This window comes from Pan troglodytes, chromosome 22 (assembly GCF_028858775.2).
Source record: "Pan troglodytes isolate AG18354 chromosome 22, NHGRI_mPanTro3-v2.0_pri, whole genome shotgun sequence".
Taxonomy (NCBI): domain Eukaryota; kingdom Metazoa; phylum Chordata; class Mammalia; order Primates; family Hominidae; genus Pan; species Pan troglodytes.
In genome coordinates, this window is record NC_072420.2 from 38,930,114 (window position 1) to 38,957,740 (window position 27,627).

Genomic DNA, 27,627 nt, shown 5'->3' on the forward strand with positions numbered 1-27,627 from the left:
AGTGCTCTATTTTTTATGTATTACTTTCTTATGCTTAGTTTAGGTTTCATTTTCTCTTATTTTTGCAGTGTCTTAAGGTGGAAGTTTGGGTAATTGATTTGAGGTCTTTCTTCTTTTATAATGTAGATATTTATGGCTATACATTTTCTTCTAAACATTGCTTTAACTGCATCCAATTCATTTTAGTTTGGTGTGTTTTTGTTTTAATTTATCTCAAAGGATTTCTGAATTTCCCATATGACTTCTTCTTTGAATCACTGGTTTTATTTACAAATGTGTTATTTAATTTCCAAATATTTATACATTTTTAAAATTTTATTCTATTATTAATTTCTGATTTGATTCCAATGTCATTGGAGAATATACTTTGCATTATTCAAACCTTTTAAATTTACTGAGGTTTGTTTTATGGCCTAGCATATGGACTGTCCTGAAAAAAGCTCCATGTACACTTGAAAAGAAGATGTATATTCTACTGTTTGTGAGCAGATGGTCTATAGATGTTTGTTAGTTCTAGTTTGTTATAGTGTTGTTTGTTTATAATTATATATCCTTTATAACCTTCTTCCCATTCTATACATTATTGAAAGTGAGATTTTGTAGTCCCTAACTATTATTGTTGAATTGTCTGTTTCTTCCTTCAATTCCATAAGTTTTTGCTTTATGTATTTTGGGACACTGTTGTTTGGTATTTATATGATTATAATTATTAGCTTTTTCTCATAGATTGGCCCTTTTATCATTATTATGTGTCTTCCTTATCTCCACTAATATTTTCTGGTCTTAAAGTTGATTTTGTCTAATATTAGCATAACCACTCTGGCTCTCTAAAATTGCTAGTGGCATGACACATCTTTTTTCATTCTTTTACTTTCAACTTATCCTCTGTGGACAATATATAGCTGAATCTTGTTTTTTTATCCAATTTAACAACTTATGCCTTTTGATTTGACCGTTTAATGCATTCACATTGCATAATTATTACTGTGATTGGATATATGTCTGCCATTTTACTCTTTGCTTTCTATATGTCTCATATCACATTTTGTTCCTCTGTTCCACCTTTATTACTTTCTTTTGTATTAAATTAATGTTTGAAGCATAATATTTTAATTTTTAGTGATTTTTAGTATATTTTTAGCTGTTTTCTTAGTGGTTGCCCTAGGGCTGTGTAGACTGACTAAGAAAAAAGAGAGAAGACTCAAATTATTAAAATCAAGAATTAAAGAGGGAATATCATCACTAATTTTACAGAAATAAAAATTATTATAAGGGAATAGTATGAACAGTTTATATATTAACTTATCAGAATGATGTGTACTACCTTAATGCAAGTAAAATATAGACACTTTACTCTTACGTAGCTCTATTCTCTCTTCCTCTTTTTTAATATTGTTATTATACATATTACCTATATATATGCAACGAACCTAACAATATATTGTTATAATTATTACTTTATATAGTTTTATGTCTTTTAAAGAAGCTGAGAGAAGAAAGGAGAGAAATACATATATATAGAATTTCTTTCATTAATCTTCTTATTTATCCTTTCTGAGTCTCTTCATTTATTTCCTGTGCATTCAGGTTACCAACAGGTGTCAGCTTCCTCCAACACAGCTCCAATCCCTTTCACCTCCTTTGGGCTCTTTTTGATAAATATGTTAGATTTATCTTTGTTATAAGCCCTAGATTATATTTTGAGTGAAAGGTCTACACCAAGCTTGTCCAACCTGCGGCCTGGGGACCACATGTAGCCCAGGATGGCTTTGAATGTGGCCCAACACAAATTCATAAACTTTCTTAAGACATTGAGGGTTTTTTTTTTCTTCTCATGAGCTATTTTTAGTGTTAGTGTATTTTATGTGGCCCAAGACAATTCTTCTTCTTCCAATGTGGCCTAGGGAAGCCAAAAGATTGGACACCCTTGTGTCCAATTATTCTACACAATATAGAAAAATGATTAGTTACTGCAGCCCTGGGTTCCTGGCCGACTAAAGAGAAACACCCAATAGAAACAACTTCCTTCTAGCAAGAATTAACAATGGTAATTAAGAGACTTTGTAACTTCGTGATCTGTTCAAAAGACTGCCCAAGGCTAAGCCTAAAGGAGCTTTCCAAGTTATTAACGAGAGTTTCACAACTCTGGAGCCTTTTATGAACAGGACAGCAATGCACTGAAACTATCAGAACTGCTTCAATGTCTGATATTCCTATGGTTATAGAGAACCAACATGAATATTGCAGTTAGAATTACTAGAGAGCTCCTTTTTCTTATATAAACACTTCAACAAATATGAGTTTATGCATAAAGACATCTTTTTTCAGAAGCTGAATAATGAGCAAATGCTTTTTTACAATGTTTTATATTTTTGAATTTTAAAATTTGTTCAGCATCCTGAGTCAGACAAGTAAGAATGAAATCAAACACAAATCTGGCAACAGAGATGTTTTGTGACTCATGAGTAAGCCATTCAGGTACAGACAATACCTGTCAGGCAGGTTGGGTGTGTTGCTAGATCACTTTCTCCATGCTCAAACACAGATGTGATGTCTCGACACCCACATAAGGTATTTCATGCTAAAGTCAAGAAATACTGGGAGTTCCACTGAGATCTTAACTTTCAGGAAAAATAAAATCAGTGTACTCATTGAAGAGTAGCTATAATCACTCTTTGGACACAGAAACGTTGCACTCTTTTTTGAAGGTTCTTTCTTGAAGCAGACGTTTCTTTCCATTTCTTTTTTTGTCAGAAAATCATTTCACAAACTGCTTTGAGATTTAACTAAATTTCTTTTTTTTTTTTTTTTTTTTTTTAAGTTGAGCTGAGCCTGGGCATGGTGGCTCACTCCTGTGATCCCAGCACTTTGGGAGGCTGAGGTTGGTGGATCAAATGAGGTCAGGAGTTTCAGACCAGCCTGGCCAACATGGTGAATCCTCGTCTCTACTAAAAATATGAAAATTAGCTGGGCGTCGTGGCACGCGCCTGTAATCCCAGCTACTCAGGAGGCTGAGTCAGGAGAATGGCTTGAACCTGGGAGGTGGAGGTTGCAGTGAGCCAAAGTCGTGCCACTGCACTCCAGCGCAGGCAACAGAGCAAGACTTCATCTCAAACAAAAAAAACAAACAAAAAAAGTTGAGCTGGAATTTGAGCTTATTTATTATTCCTTGAAAATCAAGTATAGATACCCTCAATTGCTACCATAGGGAGTGCCACAGCGAGAGCTCAGTGAGTATAATTTGTCCTCCTGTTTTTTTCTTTGTTTTGATTGCACATTTACTCTATCAATAATATGAATGTTTCAAATTTTGTCTTTGAAATGTGGACTAGCAAAATTACTAAGATACTGAGTACTTAAAGTTACTTATAAAATACCGCTTAAAGATATTGACATCTGTTCATCTGTAAAGCACTCTAGAATTTGTTTGCAATTTTTACTGACAACTAAGTGAAATATAAAGATAAAACATTTGGATCTTTGATGAGCTTCAATTAGAGATTTTTTTTCCAGAATATATCATTTTTCTAATGATAAATGGTTTAGATTGTGTTAATATTTCTGTTCCACAATTGTATTATTTACTTTTGCCCATAGACTTTTTATTCATGCATTTCTTCAAAAAATAAATATTATATTGTTTCATCCCAATGCTTACATGGAGGCCCAGGAGGCTCTGCATCCCAACCCCTCTGTTTTCTGTCTTACCTGCCAGGTCAGGATGAGAAATGCCATTGGGCTTATTGAGGCAGGGATGGTGAGTCTAGCTTTCAGTTTCCTGTACCTGGCTGACATGATTTTCTTCACCATCACTTGCTCTGGCTGGTACTTGTATCCATATAGAAAAATATAGACATAACAAAAGCTTTGGACAAATGAAATCAAATTCTAATTCTATTAGAAGGCACCTGATGTCATTCTCTTAATGACTTTTTAGAGTATTACTGCACAAATACCCTCCACCAAGGGGTAGGGGAGGAAGCCTGTATTCTCCTCTGTCTGCATATCTAGTACTTTGCTAGTGGCTGACTTGGTGCTCCATAAACATGCCCTTTCTTCCTGACACTTTCATTTTCTTAAGCCCATTAACAGCATGAGATAGACACATATGGGTGGATTCCCAAGTCAGATGCTTTGTTCTGAAACTATCTTTAAAATCTACTGTAGACTGATTTTCAGACTATTTTCCAGTGATGGAAACAGGCTCTCCCTGTGAATTTATGCAGCCTTGTTTCCCCTAACGTTTCACCCAAAATGAGGTTAGCCCTGGAAATTCCAGTGTCCCTTAGCTACAGGGGCCCTCCACTGAGAATGGCTTACTCCTATGTATGGTGCAAGTATTATGTTTGTTGCCTGTTCACATCCCAGGAAAAATACTGATTTCTGCTCCTGAAGTCATAAAAGATTATTCAATCATAAGCCTTATGTTTGGGACTATCTTCAACTGTAAGCAGCTGCACACATTCAGCTTGTTCTTCCTGACTGAAGGGTCCAGAAGCAGACAGTCTATGGGTGGGAGGGTAACTCACAATGTCACCAGGGACCCAGTTCCTTTTCATTTCTACTCAGTCATCCTTGGCACAGGCGTGGTACTCTGTGTTACAAGAGGGCTGTTTGGTCCACCAGCAGCAGGAGGAAGGGAAAGGGGCAATGGGCAAAGATGACATGTCTATTGGCAAACTCTTCTAAAGAGATTTCCCAGAGGCAGGACGAACTTCTCACCCAAAATTTGGTTCAGATGTTGAGACTGATGATACCATATATGCATCCACTAAGAAAGTATGGAAAGGTTTATTGCTTACATAATGATCCAAAAATAGCTTTAGAGACCGGAGAAGAGAGACTGGCTTGGCGTTTATTGTGGGTAGAGATGAGGCTGGGGTGAAGGCTTTTGCACAGGGGTAGAGGCTTGTGGGGTTTAAATTTCCCACCAATTCCAAAGGAGGGAGCACCTGGGCCTTCTTATCAGCTTCCTGGATATGGAACAAAAGGAGAAGAGGGAGTAATGAGATTTGAATGCAGCCAGACATCAGAAATGTAGTCAGACTCTTTATTGCACTGTCTCAGTACCCTTCTCCTGGCATCTTACAGCAGGCTGAGAAATGTGGTATTTTAGTGGCCACAATGGAGGGCTGTTAGCACAGGAGTGCAGGATGGAGGTGAGCGGGGGGCAGGCAGCAGACTCTGCCAGCCCAGCCATCTCGTCTTTCCTGCTGACCTCCATTCAGAGATGAAAAGTGACCTTGGCTGTCCACAAGGATCAATGGTGTTGAGGCACCTGGCTCACTTTTGTTACATAACCAAGTCCAGTGAACTACAGTAATGTAGCCTTTTCCAAAGCTTGAAGGAGCAAGAGGAAAACCATGAGAAGGAAGAAGAGAGCTACCCTTTGGGACACAGCAGGGCCCAGTGAGTGTGTTCAGCTATAAATACGGGTATCCTAAAGATCCATCGCAATGGTATGTCCTTCTGTTAATTGCAAAGACAAAGGGAACACACAAGTTAAAAACAACAACAACAACAACAGTAACAATAACGATAGAAAGCAAAACAGCCTAATTCTGTCCTCTAGGCTGGAGACTGTAATTTTTTCCCCACAGTAGGATACTGTTAAGTTTATTCTAGGGTGAGTGGGTGCCCAAGGGAGGCAGTGAGTATGGCTGAAGTCACCTGGTGGCAGGGTGCTCAGGGATGGCCGCAAGTTCTACACGGCCCTGCAGGACCTGAGTCTTTAGTCAGTTGGGAAGCTCTACCTTCTGCCCCAGCCCAAGAGGGTTGGGGCAGTCACGGATGTAGCAGTTTTCGTAATTCACAGGTATCAGTGATGAGCATTGAGCAGGCTTGATTCTCACACACAGACGCAGTGGCCTGGTCTTCCTGCCTTCGGAGGGTACTCAGGAAAGGCAGCCAGTGGGACAGGAAACTCGAGGGGTCCCCATCAGCCAGAATCAGCACCATGTTAGGAATGTAGACAGGGTGGACGCACTGCACCACAACTTTGGTGTCCTTGGCCTGGCGGTCTCCACAGATGGTGATCTGCCTGAGGGTCTGCTGCTGGGCTGAGAGGGCACGGACCATCTCCGGCAATGCCACCAGGACATGGTGCATGTGCTGGGAGAAGGCAGTCACTAGGCACACACACTTGTTCATCCAGTCCTTGTGACTCGTGAAGCTGTGCAACCAGAGCGGGTTGTGGGCTGACACGGAATTGGCGCTGGGCTCTGGAGACTGTAATGTTTTAAACTCTAGGAGGAATGTCCTCTGAAAGATTGTTCAGAAGAGGAAGTCGTTTTCCCCACTGGAAGGAAAAGAGGGGAGAAGAGTCAGAATGATTAGATAAAAGTGCTTTCCAATATGTTATTGTCCAGAGCGTGGTGTAGAAAAACAAAAGTATAGTAAAAAATGATTCTCCCTTTCAGTTCTCTCTTTTACCTTTCTCTCTCTCTCACATTTTTGTACTCAGATGTTGCTCCCTGGTTAAAAATAATTCTGTAGTTGAAAAGCAAGTCACTTGGGAAGATCTGCAAGTTAAAGCCCTACCAATAGTTTTCAAATATGACAATAAATGTCTGGGTGGTGATGAAGGGCGACTTGCAGAAGCACCATTTTCCATTGAGAAGGTGGTTATTGGCTTGCTATTAGAGGAGGAAGAAAAGATCTATGTTTATGGTGCTGATGGAGAAGCGTTCAGAACTAGCTGCTTTTGTGTTTAATATTTCAGTGAGGCAGGTGTCCCTAAAGGCATGTTGACACTTACCTCTAAGGATTCAACCAGAAATCTCTTTGATTTGACATTTATTTTACAACTTTGATGTTTGTGACCACTGCTCAGTTCCCACAGGTTGCTATTTGACCACCCCAAGGTCACAAAGCCATGAAGCCAGAAAATATGTTCAATTCAATACCTAGTTATGGCTCTCGGCTCAGGGACCCCACCTCCCCAAAAACTAGCAGTCTAGAGGACTCCCTTGGCACAGAATCTGAGCACATGCGTTCTGAGAAGCCTCTTCTGGGGTCCTGATTTATTTTTATTTTTTCCCTTTTTCCCCTTTATTCTCTTGATGAGCTTCAAAAAAAAAAAAAAATTCCATTGCAGCTGGAAAGGCCAAAAAGGTACTTAATTTCAACCACATTTTTGGTACCCTAGGAAAACTAATTAGAAATAATATACAGAGAACAAGGTATGGCATAGATGCACAAGATCTTTGCAGGCCAGTGAGCAAACCAAAGATATGAGAAATCGTGGGTCTGCCAACCTTATCTTACAGTAAAAAATTGAGTTACAAACAAAATACAAGGGCCACCACTCCTAGTGTGGAGAAGTCAGCTTGGGCCCATATCCCAACTTTAAGTAAAGTAGAAAACATTTATTTTATGTCTGCTTTGCCGTGACTGCCCTACAGTGGAAACAGGACATTTTTGCCATGAATTTATCATTTGATGCAGATGTTTGGCTCAAGTTTCCTGATCTTGTCAGCAAAGTTGACGTTAAAACATTAGAACAAGAATTGTGGTTTATTTACATTTTCTTACAAGGTGGAAATTTGCATATATGAGCTTTGTTTTTATTGCAGCCTCTTAGAGAGCCTCTAGTTTTGGAGTGTATGCCCTATTTTTTCTCCATGAATAGTTTGATAGTTGTACTTAAATTTATGGGTTCTTTCTACCTCTTTCTACCTTTATTTCTCCAAGTACCAGCACATTTTATTACAGTGATTGCTGCTTTCCTGTTTTTTTTTTTTAATGGCCATCAAGAAATATAGACTCCCATCGTAGCATTGCAGGTGGCTAACCCCATCTTGACCTCTAGACTTTTCTAAGTCTGCAAAGAATAAAAACAAGGAGGAATTTGCAAAGTTCATCAAGTCTAGACCTTCCTTAGAGGCCTAATGATTATATTTGAAGCCACTCTGGCCAGTTTTCCTGATTGGAAATGGTTAAAAAGTAGCTAGGAAGTTCTGAAAAAGCAAAAGTGGTTAAGATAACACGTTAAGCATTAGCAAGGAAGTTTTTCTTGAGTTCAAGTATTAATACATGGTCTGGGCTTTAGGAGTAATTTTACACCAGTTGTCTGTTTTCCTTTTAGAGGTGGATGGAAAGTTGTTCTCAAAATGCATCTGAGTTGTTGAATATCCATTATGTTACAGGGAAGCCATTCCTTCTTCCAAAACAGTTTTAATTTTTATGGAGTCTAAGTTAAAACAGGAACATTTATTTTCTTATGGGTAAAGTTCCTGGAATGCTCTATTACATGGATTTAGTACATTTTTTGACCAAATAACACTTGACCAAACATTATTTTCAAAATTGATCTCTCTTTAAAATACAAAAAGATTTAAAAATATGGTTCCTTTTGCTGATGAGCATCATACTTTGGCATTTAGTCTGTAAAACCTTGGCATTTAGTCTGTCTTCCTGGAGCTCAGTTTCTTGAAATGCACATCTCGCATTCAGGGCTTTCATACTCAACAGGTGGTACCAGCCACTGGTGTTCTGCTTATAATAAAAATGATACATGTGTATTAATATTGCTCTTGAAGTTAATAAACACACCCAAATCTGGTTAATTTGTTCAAATTATTGACAGATTCTCTGTGATTTACCAGGATTAATGAGTATGCAAATACAAGGAAGAATGCCCAGGATAGAGAACATCATGGAACATATTGTACTTTATTGTAAAATAAAAATAGCCCTGGACAGCCCATGGAATGCGTTCTAACAGCATAATCAGTTCTTTACTGTGGTTTTCCTGCCAGGCGGGGAGCCCTGCGTCACACAGGGTGGGTGCCAAGTGTCTGGTTTGCGCTTTGGTACGATTTTTCTTTTTCTTCCTGATAATTTTCAGGTTTGCAGTTTCTCCAAGTGCAAAACATCCAAGCCACCTCCCTCTGCAGTGGAGTATTGATTTTGTTCTAGATTTCTCAGCAAAGGTTGGGATATTAGAGTTCAAAACACAAGTGGGCAGGGTGAGCCCACAGTCTCTGTGACGGGGCCTGCTGGACACTCCCAGTCTGCTGGCGAATGGCAGAGGCCTGGGACAGCACGGTGTAATTTTCATCTCGTGCAAATGAACTTGGCCTCTTAGATCCAGGTCCTCTGCTACCAACAGTGAATTTGTTACAGTGTGAAATGCTGAGGCAACTACCTAAATAAATCTGGGCAAAATATACTATCGAAGCAATCTGGGATTTCCACCCTTCATGAATTATCTCACATTTTAGTCTAAATTGTTTAAGAATGACTTGCTCACGGCTGGGCATGGAGGCTCATGCCTGTAATCCTAGCACTTTGGGAGGCCGAGGAGGGCGGATTGCTCGAGCTCAGGAGTTTGAGACCAGTCTGGGCAACATGGTGAAACCCCGTCTCTACTAAAATACAAAAAAATTAGCTGGGCATTGTGGCGGGCACCTGTAATCCCAGCTACTCGGAAGACTGAGGCAGGAGAATCGCTTGAACCAGGGAGGTGGAAGTTGCAGTGAGCCAAGATTATGCCACTGCCCTTCAGCCTGGGTGACAGAGCAAGACTCCATCTAAAAAAAAAAAAAAAAAAAAAAAAAAAAAAATGACTTTCTCCCTTGCTCCCTTTTTGCCCTCTGTCCACATGGTCCCAGAGTCGGTGTTTGAAAAGCTGCTTTCCACTGTCCAGAGAGGATTATTCTTAACAGGCTGATGATCCTGCAGCCCACGGCCACACTTCTGGGCTCTAGTCACCTCTAATCCACGTTGTGTTAATTGGTCATTTTGTTTTGTGCAGGCAAGACTTGGATGTGCAATTTTCATACCATCTCTTGATTGTTTACCCAAACAGAAAATGTAACCAGGGAACCAGCAATATGGTAGTTATGCACTTCCCAAATCAACTTGAAGTTGATCCTAAATGCACGCTGTTTCCACTGCTGCTTCTCTGATGCAGATTCTGCCCCGATGATAGTGAGCTGGGGTTACTGTGAACCAAGATTGCACACGGGGCTATATGTGGAAACTCCGACCCCATGGTGCCTGCCACACACTCACACACATACTCTTTGAGACCCAACCAAACCAGCACTCAGAGGCAAAGAGTTTAAAGAGGTGGGGCTTTATCCAACATTGGAACCATTTTAAATTCCCCAAGTAACTCCATTTCAAGTTCTTCAGATGGCCTATGAAGATCGATAGGACGTCTTTCCCTAAGCCCTTGCCCTCGTGCCTCTCCTGACACACGCCCAGCATCTCTCTTCTGGAGGCCTTCCCTGCTAAAGCTCTTTCTGTGCAACTTCTTGGCTGACTCCTCCATCCCCAGGAGGCTCTATCTAACAGCAGCCTCATCAGGGACACCTTCCCCTCCTGCCACCTTCTCTGTGTTCCCCCAGCCCACATCTTCATTACACAAACTATTTGTATGCTCACTTATAAGCTTAAGGGAAAGAGACAGTAAGCTCGTCTGGGTAGGAAGTCTGTTCTGTTTACTGCAGTCTCCATATCCTATGGAAGGGTGCCGGGCCCACTGTAGATGCTAAATTAAAACCTGGTAAATGTTGAACAAATAAAATGATTTAATCAAATGTTGTAGTATGCAAGGAAGAAACAAAGATAGGAATTCAAGCCCTGCCTCTCTACCTGGCTGTGTGACTTCAGCTCAGTTATTGAACTTCTCTTGCTTTTAATCTTCTTATCATTATAGTTATTGAGATTTGGGCCACGTTTTTAGAAAGTTAAGATTTGGGGTGGCTTTTTGAGCTTTAACACTTTAAAATTGTTTATCTTCTTTTCTGATTTTTTTTTTTCCTGCTGGGATGTAATTTTCTTAAGGGCAGGATTATAAAAGATGCATCTGTTTATTTCCTGAAATTCACAGGACAACACTTACACTCAGGTGCTCAATAATCACTTGTTGGAAATAACCTGTTTTGTTTTTTCCCCAGAAAGCCTGTTTCAAAAGGTGTATTTTATAGTATTTGATCTGCTAGATCGAGGGTTGGCAAACTTTTTCTGAAAGAAGTCCAGGCAGTAAATATTTTGAGTTTCGCGGCCATACTTTTTGAGATGGAGTCTCACTCTGTCACCCAGGCTGGAATGCAGTGGCGTGATCTCGGCTCACTGCAACCCCCACCTCCCAGGTTCAAGCTATTCTCCTGCCTCAGCCTCCCAAGTAGCTGGGATTACAGGAGCCTGCCACCATGCCCTGCTAATTTTTGTATTTTTAGCAAAGACGGGGTTTTGTCATGTTGGCCAGGCTGGTCTCGAGCTCCTGACCTCAGGTGATCTGCCCGCCTCGGCCTTCCAAAGTGCTGGGATTATAGGTGTGAGCCACCATGCCCAGCCTATATTTCCTTATCACAACTCCGCAACTCTGCCATTTTAGCCTGAAAACAGCCATAAACAATTTGTGAACAAATGGGCATGGCTGTCTTGAAATGAAACTTTATTTGCAAAAAACAAATGGCAGGCTGCATTTGACCTGGGAGCTATAGTTTGCTGGCCCGGCACTAGACGGTTATTGTCATAAAATAACCATTTTCTAAAAACGAACTCTTTGTTTCCACTGTGTTTCTGAGTAAGTTACATGAGATCATTTAAGTTTCATTTCTATTGTTGGCCATTTGTTATATGAATAAAGATTTGCTAAGTGACCCTCAAGCTTGGGTCTTTATTTCATTTTTGGATTATATAAAGCTTGACCCACTTAAGAAATGTAACCGTCTTTTTATTTCTCCTATTAATTTTTTTTTTGTCTTTGTGACTACCTTGTTTACACAAACTGAACCTGAGACAAAGCCTCTAGTGACTGCTTTTTGTGGTTAAACTGGTTTCTTACCCACCAAAGTCTAGAAGAGGGAAAGAAAGAATTGTACCAGATTTGATGTGTTTTGTGTAACATAAGCCAGATTGTACCTCCTTCTCTGTCCCCCAGGTCTGTATACAACTTAGGACCAAGAGGTGGACTTTGGTGTCTTAGTTCAAGCTCTAAAAATACCAGGGAAGCAGGGACCAGGGCACATCCCAGGCTTGGTGCAGAAACCTGACCTGAATTGGACCTTAAGCTCAGAATATAGACCTATTTTCTTTCCTCACCTGGCTGATACCAAACTAACTTCCGCATCTCCTGGGAGTGCTTTCTATTTCATCCAGGCAGTGCCCTTATCTGATCTGGAGTGGGTTTATCTCTGGGAGAGCTATTGAAGTGCCTGACAGGAGAGGACACTAAGAGTACCTCCAGTCTCCAACTGCCTCCTCCGGCAGAACTGAGCAAGTCCTAACCATGCCAAAAACATCATTATCTCTGGTTCCATCTTAGTCCCTGCACACCCTAGGATTCAAGGACTCAAGTAAGTTGGGGAGGGGAACATCTTTTCACCCCTGGAAAACCTTGTCTCCTCCCAAGCCCTGGGAGGGGAGAACTGCTGCTAATGAGATGCTGGTGGTTAGTCTTGTAATTTTTACAGTATTATCTGCAGAACGAATGACTACCAGCAGGTACTCTGAATCTCTTTTCTTTCTAATAAGACGTAATCAACGAACCAGATTGTGGCCTTGGAGCTGACCAAAGGATCAGCTAAAGGAATTGGACACATCCTGAGTTAGTTAACACATGGGTATTGTCGGTCTAAGATGCTCTTTAGGGGCTAGTGACTCATTCATGATGTGCAGGAAATGGCACAGACACCTCCATGACCACAGAAGGTTTCTACAGGCGCCGTCATCACAGGGTCTACAAACAGAAGGAAGTCAGAGAGAGAGGCTCAGGGGAAGGCAAGGCGGGGCTGGAGACCTGGATTCTACATCGGAGTTTACCGCATCCTGGTTCTATTCCCAAAGTCCTCTCTGTGTGGCCATATGCCTGATTCTCAACCTGGCTTCATTCCAGTCATCTCAGGATCTTACAAACAACATTGATGTCCAGGCCCCACCCCAGACCAATGAAATCAGAATCTCTTGGACATTAAAAAAAAAAAAATGAGTGATTCTTTCTGGGTGATTCTAATATGTGGTCAAGGTTGGGGCCACTGCTTTACTTCATTACATCATGACACTAAAAATACTACCGGAAAGAAAAAAGGAGGGCTACCGTCTGCCTTCCAATCTCTTCAGCTGGGAACCTCTTCATAAGACTGTATCTGAAACCAGGATACGAGATCCTTATAAGTAATTCCATTTATAATAACAAAGAAAGAAAAGAAAGAAAGAAAGAGAGAGAGAGAGAAAGAAAGGAGGGAAGGAAGGAGACAGGAAGGAAGGGAAGGGAAAGAGAGACAGAGAAAGGAAAGAAGAAAGAAAGAAGGAAAGGGAAGAAAGAAGGAAAGAAAGTAAGAAAAGAGAGAGAAAGGAAGGAAGGAGAAAGAAAGAGAATGAAAGGTGTTTACAGCTGGAAATCAAACAGAACTTTGCCTGACACATGTTCATTTTTGGCCATTTTTGCCTTTTTTGTGGTGTGAACCATTACTTCAGCCCAGTTAACCCTGAGACCACCCACAAAGACTGAATTCAGAGGTGGCTGTCCAGTACAGTGATTCAAGGTGAGGACTGTGAAGTGAGATCAAGATTTGAATTTCTGCTTCTCAGTTCACCAACTATTTGACCTTGGGCAAGTGACTTAATTTAAGACTTAGTTTTATCATTTATAAAGTAAGAAGAATAATACCTGTCTCATATACTCTGATTTGTTGATATGATAGTCAATATGCTATAAGAATAAATTAATAATTAAATGACATGGTAGACATAAGGCATTTAAATCTAATTCCTGATCCACAGCAAACCTTCAACAAATAGCAGCTGTTATCATTAGAGCTAAAACGAATCATGTATCTAGGCTAGGGTCTGGTTTCTTTGCTGTTTTGGATAATGGCTCAGGAATAAGAATAATGCCCACTGAAGAAGTCTTGATTTTTCTTAAAGCTCTAAGCTCACTAGAGTTTTTTGCATGTTGCCAATTTCAATCAGATCCAGGAGTATTGGTTACTGTTGGCCTATATGATGAAGATTAACTTTTGGAAGAATCTTTCTGTGGAATGCAGGCCAAAAAAATTCTGAGGCTGCTTTTGATTTGCTTTGAGTTCATTGCTGCTAATGTGAAGGATGCAAATATTTCTATATTCCCTACTATCTGCTTGGGGTCTTCAAGAGATGAGTTACAGTGACCTGGAGGTAACACTTTAAAAATGCTAGTTAAGATTAGTGTTAAAAACATAGACAAAGTCTGAATCTCTCCAATGCTTGATTTTAATTTTTAAAAAAGAGAAACATATTACAAAGGAAGCAGAATTTCAACATAATCTTTAGATGGTAAATTATGTTTTACATTAGTCTGCATTATTGCCACAATACTTGCACCTGGCTGGTATGAGGAGTGTGTGTGTGGGTTAAAGGGAGCTGTTATTTACCTGCTTATCTATCAGACTGGTAATACCAATCTCACTCTGCAAATTTAACATCAGGGATTTACTGTTCATAATAGAATAAATGCATATTGAGAACCACACTTGAACTTAGCCCTTCTGACAGGAAACTTTCAAAGTTAGAAGTTACACTGAGCTTGAATTTTAAGAGAGAGGAAAAGTCATTTAATAAAACTAAAAAATGAAGGATGGATGGATGGATGCATAGGTAGATGGATGGATGCATAGGTGGATGGATGGATGGATGGGTGAATGGATGGATGGATGGATGGATGCATGAATGTATAGGTATATGGATGGATGGACAGATGGATGGATGGATGCATAGGTAGATGGATGGATGGATAAATGGATTGATGGATGGATGGATGGATGGATGGATGGATGGATGGATGGATAAATGGATGTATGGCTAAACGGATAGATGGATAGATGCATAGGTGGATGGATGGATGGATGAATGGATGTATGGATAAATGGATGGATAGATGGATAAATGGATGGTTGGATAGATGCATAGATGGATGGATGGATGGATGGATGGATGGATGGATGGATGGAAAGATGCATGCATGCATAGGTAGATAAATGGATGAATGGATGTGTAGGTAGATGGATGGATGGATTGATTGAATAAAATGCTGAAGTTAATAGAATCCTCTGTTACTCTGTATGCCCATATGTTCTTCATGGCCACATGTAAGGTTAGCCTTATGATGAAAGATTGGCATTAGTATTGTCATTTTTATTTCAGCTTGTGCCTAGGTTACATGTTCTCATATGTTCCCCATAAACATTCACATGGTCCAGTGTGCAACTATGAAAGAAGCTTCCCATCACCTGTGCCTCCCAATCTCACCCCACTCACTGCAATCTGAGGAAGAAATCCAACACCAAACAAACACTAGAAAGCGCCTTGCTGGCGTGGGCTTCCTGTTAACTAAACTAAAATTCCATCTCTAGGACTCAGTGAACTGACAAGTGTTATTGCTTCCAAACTTGGGCTATGTTCACTCCATCCAGATGCATTTCTACAATTCAAGTAAACATTTTCACTGTAAACTTATTGCTAGTAAGAGCACACCACATCACAAGGAACAGCAAATAGCAGACATATCTTTGTGCCTTCACACAGCAGCACAGAAATTATATCTGGTACTTGATTCAGTATCAGGTGGTATAAGCACTTCATCAACAAATGAAGAACCGAAGGGGTAACTGAGCAGCGACAAATATTTCGTTAAGTTCTGTAACCAAGATAGGAGATAGATTCTCACACTTGATTGCTGGGAATACACACATCCTATAAAAGCCAAGAAAGTTAACTAAGTGGCACAAACTTTATAGCTTATCAGTACAATGCAAGGCACTTCAGGAAAACTGGCATGATAAAGCTTGGTTTCCTAGGAACAAGCTAATTAAATTATATTTATTCAAGTAATCTAAACTATTTGACTATTCAAGTGGTTGGACAATAAAAGAACTAGAATAAGACTCAGAAAAGCCTAGTACCTACATTGCTCTCCCTGGGAGGTGCAGCAGCACTTTGAGGGCATGCAAATTGTTTATGATATTTTAAGGCAGCTCAGGATCTCTGCATACATTCTAGTGAAAACAGCAGATCTTGAAGGAACTGAAGTGCATGGCTTCTGTGTCCCACAATTCAAACATGAGAGGAGATGAGAACTCCTGTATTATAAGATGGCTTTGCACATGATTGTTCCTAGAGGTGAGTTTTCAGGCAAAACAGAGGGAGCTCCCTGTCTGAGTGCAACCAGCAGGAAGAGGACCTTGATGCTGGCCACCTTTGCCCCTCACCATGGAGCTTCATTCCCTGATGTCTTCTGACAGAACACACGTGGTGCAGGACAATTCCCATGCCTTCCCTTCTCCAAACTGCATAAGGACCCTGGGAGGTAAACTGTTTTTCTCAGTTCACTAGTGCAAAACCATCTCAGATAAGTCAATCCGCTTGCCTCAGATCATTGAGTTAGTAAGTAGCAGCTCTAGAATTTGAATCTATAGCTAAGACCAAACCTACATTTCTCCCTTGCACCCCCAATGGACTTTACTCCTTGCCAGAAAGAAAGAATATAACCATTTAGTGTCCCAAGGCAAGAATTACAGCTTTGGTTCAATTTTGCTGTTGGTGTCCACACTGTAAAATGAGATTTGACTGGCAAGATAAGACATACCACTGAGCAATTTGAAAAACAAAACATAATGACGTTTGCCCAAGAGATTGCAATGATTGTTTAAATTGATAACCCAAGTACTCTTTCTGATGTGCGTACTAGGTGATATATGTTATTTACTGATTGATAAATGGTAAGGCTGCACCTTTAGAATTACTGCTGCCTACTAAGTACACACAGATTTCAGAAGGGAAGTGAGCAGAGGTGAGTTTTCAGTCATAACTCAACTATCACTCTGAGTTAGGGTGACCACAATGGCAAACCAAAGCCAGTGGAACAGAATGGCTGACAGATAGGAAATATTCTCCAGCATGTGATCAGGAATAAATGCATGGAGGTGAAACAACTCCAGGAATTTTTCTTAATGAAGAAGTAAAGAAAATACAGTCACTGCATGTCTAGTCTATATAGGTGTGGTCAAACACCAAGGAAACTAAAGGGTGTATGTTTGACTTTAATTTCAGAAGCCTGACTTTGGCTCAGTCATAATTCTCTAGCTTTTATTCTTCAGGTCAGACAGTCAAGGAGAAGAAAAATAAGAAAAACAAGTACCCTATTATTAGGCATTCTTTATCATCTCTTTTTCAGCTGCAGTCTCCATCATCTCTACGTGCACATTTGATAAGCTGAAGCGCAATGATAGAATAAGATGATCTTGGACAGCTTTCTCTTTGAATTCATTTTTAGCTTAATGTATTTGTTGTGGCTTCTCTAGGAAATGTTTGCTGAATTAGCGCCTGTGCCTTGCTAGGGCTGATAAGGAATAGGTGGGATTTAATAGTCAAGAGTTTGAGTTCACAACACCCTCTTTCTATACTCCTGCTAGTCCTTCAGTGTGAAGTCCCTTAGATTTTTATGACAACTGGGCTGAGATCTTTCACTTTACGTAACTTAGCCAATTCGCATTGCTCAGTTTTTCCACAATAACTAGAATATTTGGCAAAAGGGTACAATTTTGCAATGGGAAAGCTCCCAAAGTGAAAAACCTAGTTGTTTACCCAGTTCTGCTAATAATAAATACCCAAGATGAGACCTGGGACTTCTCCTAGGCCCTCTTGCATTGATGCCAGGTAGAAGGAGGGGTATTAGTGCAGAATCTGGGTTTGAATGACATTCTTCTCTGTGGATATTAGAGGGATAAACTGTATGGATTCATAGGGAAGTGGTTCAGGATGTTACAAATGAGGACGTTATAGCCTAATAATATCACTACATGCTGGAGCAAATAAAGGGCCATAAAACATGCAGTGTGTACCCAGCTAGCTCTTCCAGAGGCCAAGAACTAAACTTGGAAAAGGGTGAAAGAGGCCTGATCTATGCTCAGGAATTGAAATGTCATAGCAAGAAATATCAGTACAGAAGAGATCTGGAGGTTCACGTGCTTCAGACAGTTTGATGGAACTTGGTGATGAAGGATGTGCCGGAATACAGCAGGTAGAATCAAACACCTGGCCTGTCCATTGATATTGCCAACTTGAAAGACAGGTATCCCATTGGCTTGGTGATTTGTTTTTAAAGCTGAAATGTGTGACTGATCATCAGTCAAGCACCAATTGACCAATTGCTAAAATATGAAAAGGGAAGGAAATGTCGAATGAATCACTACTTTTGTCTTCTCCAGTTGATCTTTGAAATTATTCAGGGTGATAATCGCATTTTCTGTAATATTCTATTTCAAATATTGTAAAGTGGGTCTTGGAGTGTTGGGTTCAAAGTCAATCTGTTGTATGTAAGACAACGTGTCTGGCCATCTGGTAGAGATAGGGTCCACGGCACACATACCTCACAGTCTGGCCTAAGAGCCTCCCTGTACAGTTGATTCAGAGTTAAACCACAATAAGACAACAATAGAAGAGGTGGGGGTAATACAAGCCAGCATGCCACACATTGATGAATGATCCGGTGAGGCTTTCAAAGCAAGGCGGGATTACTCTGGTTGCAGTGGGCTGGAGAAGGTAACTGTACTTAGCAGATATTGCTTTTCTATTTGCCAGCCCACACTGTCAACAGTGGAAAACAGTCATTATCATATCCCTTCTTTGACGGGAATTGCCACAAAATAGTTCACTTGGTAAAAGCCTGTCTGAGGTGAACCAGGAACAAACGGTGTGTATTTAACATGTGGTGTAAGGTTGCACCAACAATAAAGGAATAAAGTTCAATTTGAATAAGGCAAGAGGAAACCGGATCACCCTTGGGTTCATGTCAGTGGTTGCTTCACAGTTTCTCAATTCTGAAGCCATGCTGCTGATAGGGACCTAGAATCACCAACTAACTCCAGTAGAAGTTTAAAGGACACTTCCATACGGAGCCCCTATAGAGAGAGGCGGGCACTTCATGCACCCAACTTTTAAGTATATACATTCCCCCCTGACAAAGTTAGATTTTACAGATGCCGTGGCAAATATGCACTCAGTGCTAACAAATTAGGATATCAGGCCTGTATTAATGCTTTCATTTTCCAATTATTTTTTATTGCATTTAACAGCTGACTTCAAAAGAGCTGAGGACACACAGAGGAATAGGGTGACCCATCATCGCAATTTGCCAGCGAGTAGGGGATTTCTTAGGATGTGGGACTTTAAGTGTTAAAAACCAGGGCAGTCAGTGGAAAATCAGGATTATTGGTCACCTTACAAAGGAATGACATGGAGGTAACATTTTTATTAAGTAAGTTTTGCATTTTTGGATAATTTTTGAACCATCTCATTTAAGAAGAATGTGGATAAAATAGCTTCCATGTCTTCCTGAGGAGGAACGCTTTGTGTTGAGGATGGTGGGTGGTGGGAAGATGGGGAAACCTCCAGTGGGAGGCTAGAGGTTGCTTTCAGCTCCATTTACTTCTCCCAAGGGAAAGCTAAAGGACAAGGGGAGACAGGCGATTCTATAACCAAAGCCATTTTTCTTGTGATTTCTTGCTGTCTAAACTCCATGAGGCTAAGGCTAGAGTTACATTGCTAAGCTGTCCCAGAGGTCAGATCACTTGGCTCTTTTAATCTTTACTTAAATAATCTTTAATTATTTGCTCTTCATTTTTCCTGGAATGTCAACAACCCTACTTTGTCTCCACCTATGGAAATCTTGTGGGCTGCACTCAATTGTTCCCACCTCTGGAAGGCTACCTTCAAACTCCCAGGTGGAGTAAATTCCCCTTCCTGTGGGCTTCTAGAATATTATGGTCCTATAACACTTATCACACAATATCATGGTTAGCTATTTGTCCATCTTTCTGCTGAACTATAATTTACTCCAGTTTAGGAACTGGAGGGTCTTTGGAACTCAGCAAAAAGAAGGCATCTGATTTAGTTACTAATCAAACTAAATTGACATGATACCAATAACAAAGGTTTCTATTAGTAACAAGAAAGCCCTGCTAGGATTCTCCTGGCATTTTGAGGAAAAGACTATATGCATAATAAAATCTCGTGCATCTTAAATGGAATTCCACATTTTAGTGCTGAAATTCACGATTTTATTTTAATTGGGAAACTGACAAAGTGGAGGAGGATGGGAATATTGAGGGATTGAGGAGCAATGATTAGGGGTAGTAATAGCACCTGCACCATGGATTGCAAAGCATTCTATCACTCACAGGATTAACCATCATAGCCAGTGCTGCTGGGAGTCTGCCCCAAGCCCTGTGAATGTTCTGCACTGCTTCTGAGAGCCCATTCCTGTGCTTCTCTGTGTGTATTAATTTTAACAGCCTGCTGCCCCTACCACCATCTTCATAAGATTGCCCTTGGGCTATGGGAGCCACTTCCACTTCCATTGCAGATGCAGGAAGCCAGAGCCCTTGGGAAATTGCATGCTCCCATCACCCTTTCTACTCTCAGTCAAAGACTGATGGGCAGCATCATGAAAGCCCAACTCTCTTACCTAGGATGCTATTTTCACTCCAGAACTCCCTCCCCAGGATTAGGCAGGGACTGGGTCTTGTCCTTGTCCTAAAATTGTACCCTGGCTTCTTCCCTTCCTGACTTGCTTTCCCCACACCACTTTGGGTTCCTCCTGGGAGTACTACTTTAATAAATTGCCTGCGCATTTTTGTCTCAACGTCTATTTCCATATAATCTACCTCCAGACAAGATTTTAATTTTGTGGCTTCCCAGGACAAGCTTCTTGCTAGAAAGACCCAAAGGCAAGTAGGTCCTCACCTCTGGCCTGTGAGGTCTGGAAATGGGTACACATTATGCTCCAAGACTCACCTATATTCCAAGGAATCATTTTCAATGCCTCTAGGATAAGGATGGTGAGAACAAACTGGAGACAGCTGGCCATATCATGATGCACCTGTGGAGGGCTCTTTAAGCTGCTAGATTCATGGGAGATTCTGCGGAAGTTTTAAGAACTGTTGTAAGCTTCCATAAATAGCTCCATATCTAACCCAACTTAAATAGAATTTATTCCAAGGTAAAAATATTTTTTCCCTCTCATCACACTTTAAGGTTTTTTATGTCTTGATTCAAGCCAAGATGAGGATTGGAAACATTATAGCATTTTTTTTTCTTTTTTGGAAATTATTCTTGGGAAACAGTTCTCTTGAAAAATTTGGTTCTTGTGAACTCTTCTGCCCAGTATTCAGATGTCATTTCAGATCTTCATAGAAAAATCCAGACTTCTATGTATTTTCTATGCAAATTTGACACAACTAAGAGTCTTTCAGTTAACTGTAGAGGTGGGGGTTGGGGAGCAGAAAGAAGTAAACACAACTTACTGAATAGTCATTTATATTTGTTTTTATCTTCGGCTAAAAGGTCAGTAAAATTAACCATGTTCAATTATGAAATGATTAGCTATGTTATTTCATGTAATCTTATACACTAGATTTCCCACTTTACTCCTTAGAACCAGAATTGTGAAACAAATTTTACTCATTGGATGAGAGAGAGATTGCATGGCAGAAAATATTATTTTGTCAGGATTAACAGTTTGTCCTATTTCCCTTAGTTAGTTTCAGAAATTTCCAGAAATACTTAGATCATTCAGTTGTTAAAGCATGCTTAACAAAGCCTGGCCTCTATGACAGAAGTCACATAGACGCGCATTTTAGAATTTCCCCACTCACCTCTCAACCCTGCAGTCATACATTTATAATATCTCATCTCCTTTGGTAAACTGTCAGATCTGCAGCCTCAAAATCTAATTGTTGACATATCACCAAATGAAAAGTAACAAAAACAGGTAAACATCACCAAAATGAAGAACATTGTCTTAGCATTTAAACTTTAAAATGTATTTCTACTACTCTGGACTCATTTTTTCCTTCCATCATCTTTAAAATTGTTATAAATGAGTATCTGCTCTACTGCGTATGGTCCTGCAAGAACTAAAACTTCCCAGAGTATTAAACTGTGGTTAAAATTCATGCAGTATGTAACTCGATGCTGAGAAGAAGCTACATATGCATATGTATGCTCAAAATATAAGAATTTAAGAAAAATGTACGATAATGAAAAATGCATGGATTGAAAGTGAAAAGAGCTGTTTTGAGCTTCAATTCATCGCTCTGTAGCTGTGTGACTTTGCACAAATCACTTATCTTCTTTGGCTTCCATCTCCTTGCCCTTAAAATACAACTAATCATGCCTACATTTTGATCTGAGCATGGACTTAACAACATTTCTGGCAGTGTTTTACAAATTGAAAAAAAGGTGTTCAAATGTTAGTTTATTAAGTAAAGCTTAGGCTGGAAATACAGATTAAATATAAGGAGATAATTAAAGTTCCACGGTAACAAATCATGTCTTCCATATGTAATCTTTTGTCAACCCACTTGACAAATATGCATATTTTTTGAGGGACTATGATGTGCCAGATATTGCTGGAAAGATGTTTGGTGAATAAGACAGGTACCATTGAGCTCTAGACTGGAACACAGATGGTAAATGGAAAAGCTTTAGGGCAACTTCAGACAGTGGTAAGTGAGATACACAACAAAAGGAGTCTTGGGGCACGGACTTGGATCAGGACCAGATCAGGTAAGGACCTCCCAGAGGAGGTGCCATTCAGGCTAGGACCTGAACAATGAGTCAGCTCGGTGAATGAAGGCCAGAGGGCACCATTCCAGGCCGAGGAAACAGCCCCTGCAAATCATCCCACCTGAGCAGCTGGTATATACTCAGATCCTTTAATTCTCAGTTTTCCCTCTTTCATCGTTCTGCACCTCTGTGCTTACCTGTTTTCTATGGGACTTTTAGCATATCCTCGCGGGAGGTCTATCTGATTCTAGACTCCGGGAGTACCAGCTCTAAGAAGTCCAAATCTTGTGTAGCTTCTTCATCCTCCTGCCCTGAACCCCTGGGAGCCCAGTGTCTTCTTTCCAGGGCCACCATTTATACTCCCAGGCTGAAAAGGAGTCCCTTGCTTCCAGGGAAAGAAAGAGCAAAAGAGAAGGAGACTGAGGCATACCATCTCCACTGGGAAAACAGAAATGGAATGATTTATGCCCTGAGCTTTGAGTCAGGAGGGAGAGGGGGGAGAAAATAAGGAAGTCTCAGCCCTTCCTTCCTAAAGACAGAATGACACCCCATCCCTTCCAGCTCCCACTTAGTTCAAGCACCCAGAACAGCAGCAGCTGCACTTGGGGTGAATTGCGGAACCCAGTACTCTGGGGAGAGGAAGTATCATTCATTTCCAACAGAAGCAAAGTGTTCGTCACCCTGTCTGCTCTATGTCAAACCAGATGCCGTGGTCTGGCCCCACCGACATGCCTGGGCAGGGGACGTGTGGGTATATCATCGTCTCCCATGGGAAACAGACCGTTTGCGTCTCTTGGCATTGCCTTTGGACCAGTGTAGAGGGCTCTCTCTAGGGGAAGTGCTTTTGAAAAACCCATTCCATCTCTCAGGATTGACCACGATCCCCATGCAGTCTGGCCGTGAGAAGGCCAGGAGAGCACATGAGCCTTGGACTGGCCTCCCTTGATGTGGTGGCTGCAAGAGTCACTTTGCATAGGATGGACATATAACCCCATTCCCGAAAGAAGCTTACTGCCTCTGCTTCCAGAGATCTTCCATTAGAAGCCTTCTTCAAAGATGGAATTCTGACCATTTCTCATAAAGATGCCAGACTATGCAAGAATGCTGGAACTCAGATGCCAACATGTATCCCGAAGCCCAATTTCCATGATCCAGAAGAACCAAATTTTGCCCATGTCTATTCAGCATATATATATATATTATATATATATATTATATATATATATAATATTTATCAGGGAAAGCAGGGCAATAGAAAAAAAATCAGCTCAATAAAGGGGTTGAGCTAAAAACATGAGTTTTCCTCTGTGGCATTTTGCTTAGGTGTGTTTGACATAGGTATAGTCTGTATGGGTTCATTCTGATTCCACCAGGAGGCAAGAGATTTTGTTAATATTCATTTGGGGAGGAGAGAGGAGAGAGAAAAAGAAAACATGGGATAAAGGAGAGATTGTTAGAAAAGGTAATCTGGTTATTTATTTATAGTTTACTTAGCCAAAGGGACCTTAAAATGCTTTGATAAGAATGGCCAAAGTTTCTTCAAAGATTAACTGGCATTCTTTAAAAAGGCATCAGTTTTCTTTTGCACAGGTGTTTGGAGAGCCCGGACTGGATGCCCACTAGAATCCTGTGCTGGTTTGTAGATTTCCTTAAGACCTTAAGACATGCTGACATCATGGTCTCCTTTCTCAGATTCCTTCTCTCTTTTTCTCTTTCTCCCCCACTCTCTCTCTCTCTGTCTCTCACTTTCTCTCCTTTCCTCCCTCCCTCCCTCCTTCCCTATCCCTCCCTCCTCTGCCCAATGTCTCCCAATCTCTTTCCTTTCTCTCTTCAGTTCCTCCAGGTAATTCTTACTCAAACTTGTACCAACTTGTTTTTGACTGACAGTGAACAGTGAGAGAGTTTTCTTCATTTTGAGGAACCCTAAACACCTATCTTTCCCAAGGCAACCTGTCTGGACTGAGCATTTCTCTGACTTGACATAACTTCCCATCCAGCCAGGAGTCTGCACTCTTCAGTCTTTGCAGGTAAGAGGTACACGGCGCTTATGTCAACTCTGGGGCATGTGGCACGCTGGAGGTATTTTTGAAAAACTTTACTTCTAAAGGTAATGAAAACGTTGTGATTCTTTTAAAGCTTATTTAAATCATTTGAGACGCCCGTGCTTATCTGGGGGAATTTACAAGTGCTGTTTGCATGTGGAAAACGGGATTTTACTTAATGATGGGACAAAAAAAAGTGTTTTATTCTTGCTCGTGAAACAATATCCAGATGTTGTCTTGTTTGCGGTGGGTGTACGGGGGTCTAGCTTGCGGGACAAGAATTACTCCGACTTCTCTTTGCAAGGGTCTGTCAGAGCAAGTTTGTTGATTTTCAGCGATTACATAGTTCTTTGGCTAATTCTGAAGCAGTTACTTTCCTTTGTCAGTGGGGAAATCAGTTTAGATTGCCGTAAGGCGAAACCTCGCTGGAATATTTTAAAATCTGTTACCTATCCTTATGAGAAAAGTTATGTAAGTTTTCTGTGGTAGGTGTAAGGAATGTAAACAATCCTGAGTTTGGAAATATTATGAACTTTGTTCATGACCCATGATTAATATGTTTTTTAATCTGTGTATAATTTCATGAGAGTTTAGACTATCCTCAGCTAATAAATGTTATACTGGGTGAAATTTCCACATTGCTCCTGTAACGCCAACGTTTTTCTCCTCTGTACTTCCGCATTTAGTCACTTGAAGGAAATAAGAATTTATTGTTCAATAGACATTTCTTGACCTCATAATTTCTTTTAACCCACAGGTTAGAAAACTTACAACGAATGTAGTATTTGACTGTGGAAAACTAAAGACCAAAAATGTGTACCATTAATTCAAATGTTTAGATTTATCTTTTTCCCCTTTACCTGTAAGAGGGATTTTGAAAAAAAAAAAAAATCCAAGTGATTCTTAAAATTCATTTTTTGCAACCTCAAGATCACAAGCACACACTCACACTCATGCACAATCAACTGTTATCCCCAATCCTATCTTATTTTGTCCTCTTGTGAATGTTTAAACAAATATGAAACAATCGGTAGTAATAGCCTTAGGTGACAAATTCTCTCCTATTTAAAATTGTCCTAAAAATCAAAAGAAAAGTGTCCCATAAAGCTATAATACATTTTTAAATATCATCATTTTGTGAAAACTAAATACAGTATCAGAGACACTTCCAGCCGATTAATTAGGTAAGTAAGCACTTACCTCACACACAGCTTCCCCGGGCGCTGTTCTTTCTTCCCATACCTTCTAGGGTTTTACTTTTTAGCAGTTTTTCTCCTTCTCTGTTAATATAATAAGTGACCATCCAGGGAATGACCCAGAGGCCACAAGGCAAGTCTTCCCGAAATACTGAAGATTAGAAGAGTTTAACCAAATTGCTGGTAGCAGCATGTCAGAAACACTCATCAAATAACGGAACAGACCTTTCTTCACTGAATTAAATAAATGTAGAAATAGTCTGGGGGTTTTACAGAAATTGCCTTAGTTGAACTTTGTGATTCTGGTTGCTTAAGGAAAACACATTTTTCTAAAACGTCCTCTCTCCATGTTTCCACTCCTTCCTCCCACCAACAGTTGTGGTCATTTTACAGAAAGTCTCATTTCCCCAATTTCCTCTCCTCACACTTCTCACCAGTGCAGACAGCCAGTGTTTCGGGGGGAAAGAGAGCGAGACCCCAGGCTGCACATGCCAGCAAACCTGAGAAGCCAACAAAAGCAGGTCTCTGGGCTCTTTCCCATAAGGCTCAGCACAACCTCACTCTGCTTCTGCATCGAGGAAATCTCGAAAGGGCTGTGCTTTCTTGGGGCGTGTGTGTGTGTGTGTGTGTGTGCGTGTGTGTGGTGTGTGCAATTATATACCTGAATAACAATGACATACTCGTTATAAGAAAACTCACCAATATGTGGCTTTAGGCACGGAATAGAGAGGCAAAGTTATTCGGATTTAATCAGTACATGTCAAATCTTTGGAATATCCTTTCCTGTGCAATCCCCTCTCATCTGTTTAGAGACTCAAAGCAGCCCACGAACTTTTTTGCATACTTTGCCTCAGAGTCCAGGGTTGCTTATGAAATGTATTTGTGTGGTGGATGCGTCAGAGTCTTAGAGCCAACATAACAGTCCAGAGACTGAGCTGTAAGCATGATAAAGCTGTCAATGACTGGCCCGTGGGAATGCGTGTTGAAGGCATATACACCTCCCTAATCATTTTCTTCAGTCTTTAATATGTAAGTGATACAGCTACTGTTATTTTTTTCCCTGCAGCAATTCAAGCATTGCACCCCGGATTAAATCATGTATCTCTAAATATGTTGTTTTAATTCTTTCAAGTAAAAATAACTCCACACCGAAAATTGTCAGAAAGCCATTACATGAGTTAATATTAACTTTTATGTCTGCAAAGATGAGTTTGTTGCTTATTCATGGGCAAATACAAGAGGCAAGTCAGACAGAGGTTATTGTCTACCTTCTCTCTCTTCTGTCCTTTACCTTTATCTCATAAAAGCCACCTCAGGAGTGGGGCTTTTGGTGCAGCTGATGGTGGGATAAGGCCGGGGAAGTCTGGATCTAGAACAAAGTGAACCAAGGGTGAGCCTTATTCTATGCCCCTCAAGGATGCAGTGCCCTGGAAGGAGACAGGTCTGACTGAACACACCTGGCTCAGGTAACTTCCTGGTGCCAGTTTTGCAGACAGATGAAGGAGCAGTGTGACCCGGTAGTAGCTCCAGAGACAAGCAATCTAAGAAGTGCTAAATCTTCCCTAAAAGAACACAAGGAGCCTGTTCCTACCTTTAAAAGGAGAACTAAGGGCAGAGAGGGAGAGAAACTAAGTTATAATTTATAAATAAAGGTTTATAAACATTTAGGAAATGCAACTTCTTTCTTGGATCCTTTATTTATAAGTTCTGACTTAGTTTCTCTCCCTCTATGCCCGTGATTCTCCATTTAAGAAGTTTTATTTGCTAAATATTACTCTGTTGAAATGAAAGAAATAAAAATGAGGGAGTAGATATTTCTGATAAAAAGGCCA

At 40.5% G+C, this 27,627-nt stretch overlaps 1 protein-coding gene and 1 long non-coding RNA gene across 4 annotated transcripts in view; one reads left to right on the forward strand and one right to left on the reverse strand.

Annotated features, from left to right (window-relative positions):
- Positions 1–4,775: 4,775 nt before the first annotated feature.
- LOC107970145 (uncharacterized) lies at positions 4,776–26,392 on the reverse strand. Its single transcript, XR_001712500.3, has 3 exons — positions 25,800–26,392; positions 5,671–6,298; positions 4,776–4,973 (listed from the first exon to the last, which is right to left on the reverse strand). It is a non-coding gene; the product is annotated as an uncharacterized LOC107970145 (long non-coding RNA).
- KCNJ15 (potassium inwardly rectifying channel subfamily J member 15) overlaps positions 23,949–27,627 on the forward strand; it is a 48,687-nt gene continuing 45,008 nt past the window's right edge. Inside the window, exons 1-2 of one of the 3 annotated variants that reach the window (XM_003319066.7) lie at positions 23,949–24,192; positions 24,445–24,584. The gene's annotated coding sequence lies outside the window, so the exon portion shown is untranslated. The other 2 variants (XM_009425718.5, XM_009426030.5) reach the window with 2 other exon arrangements.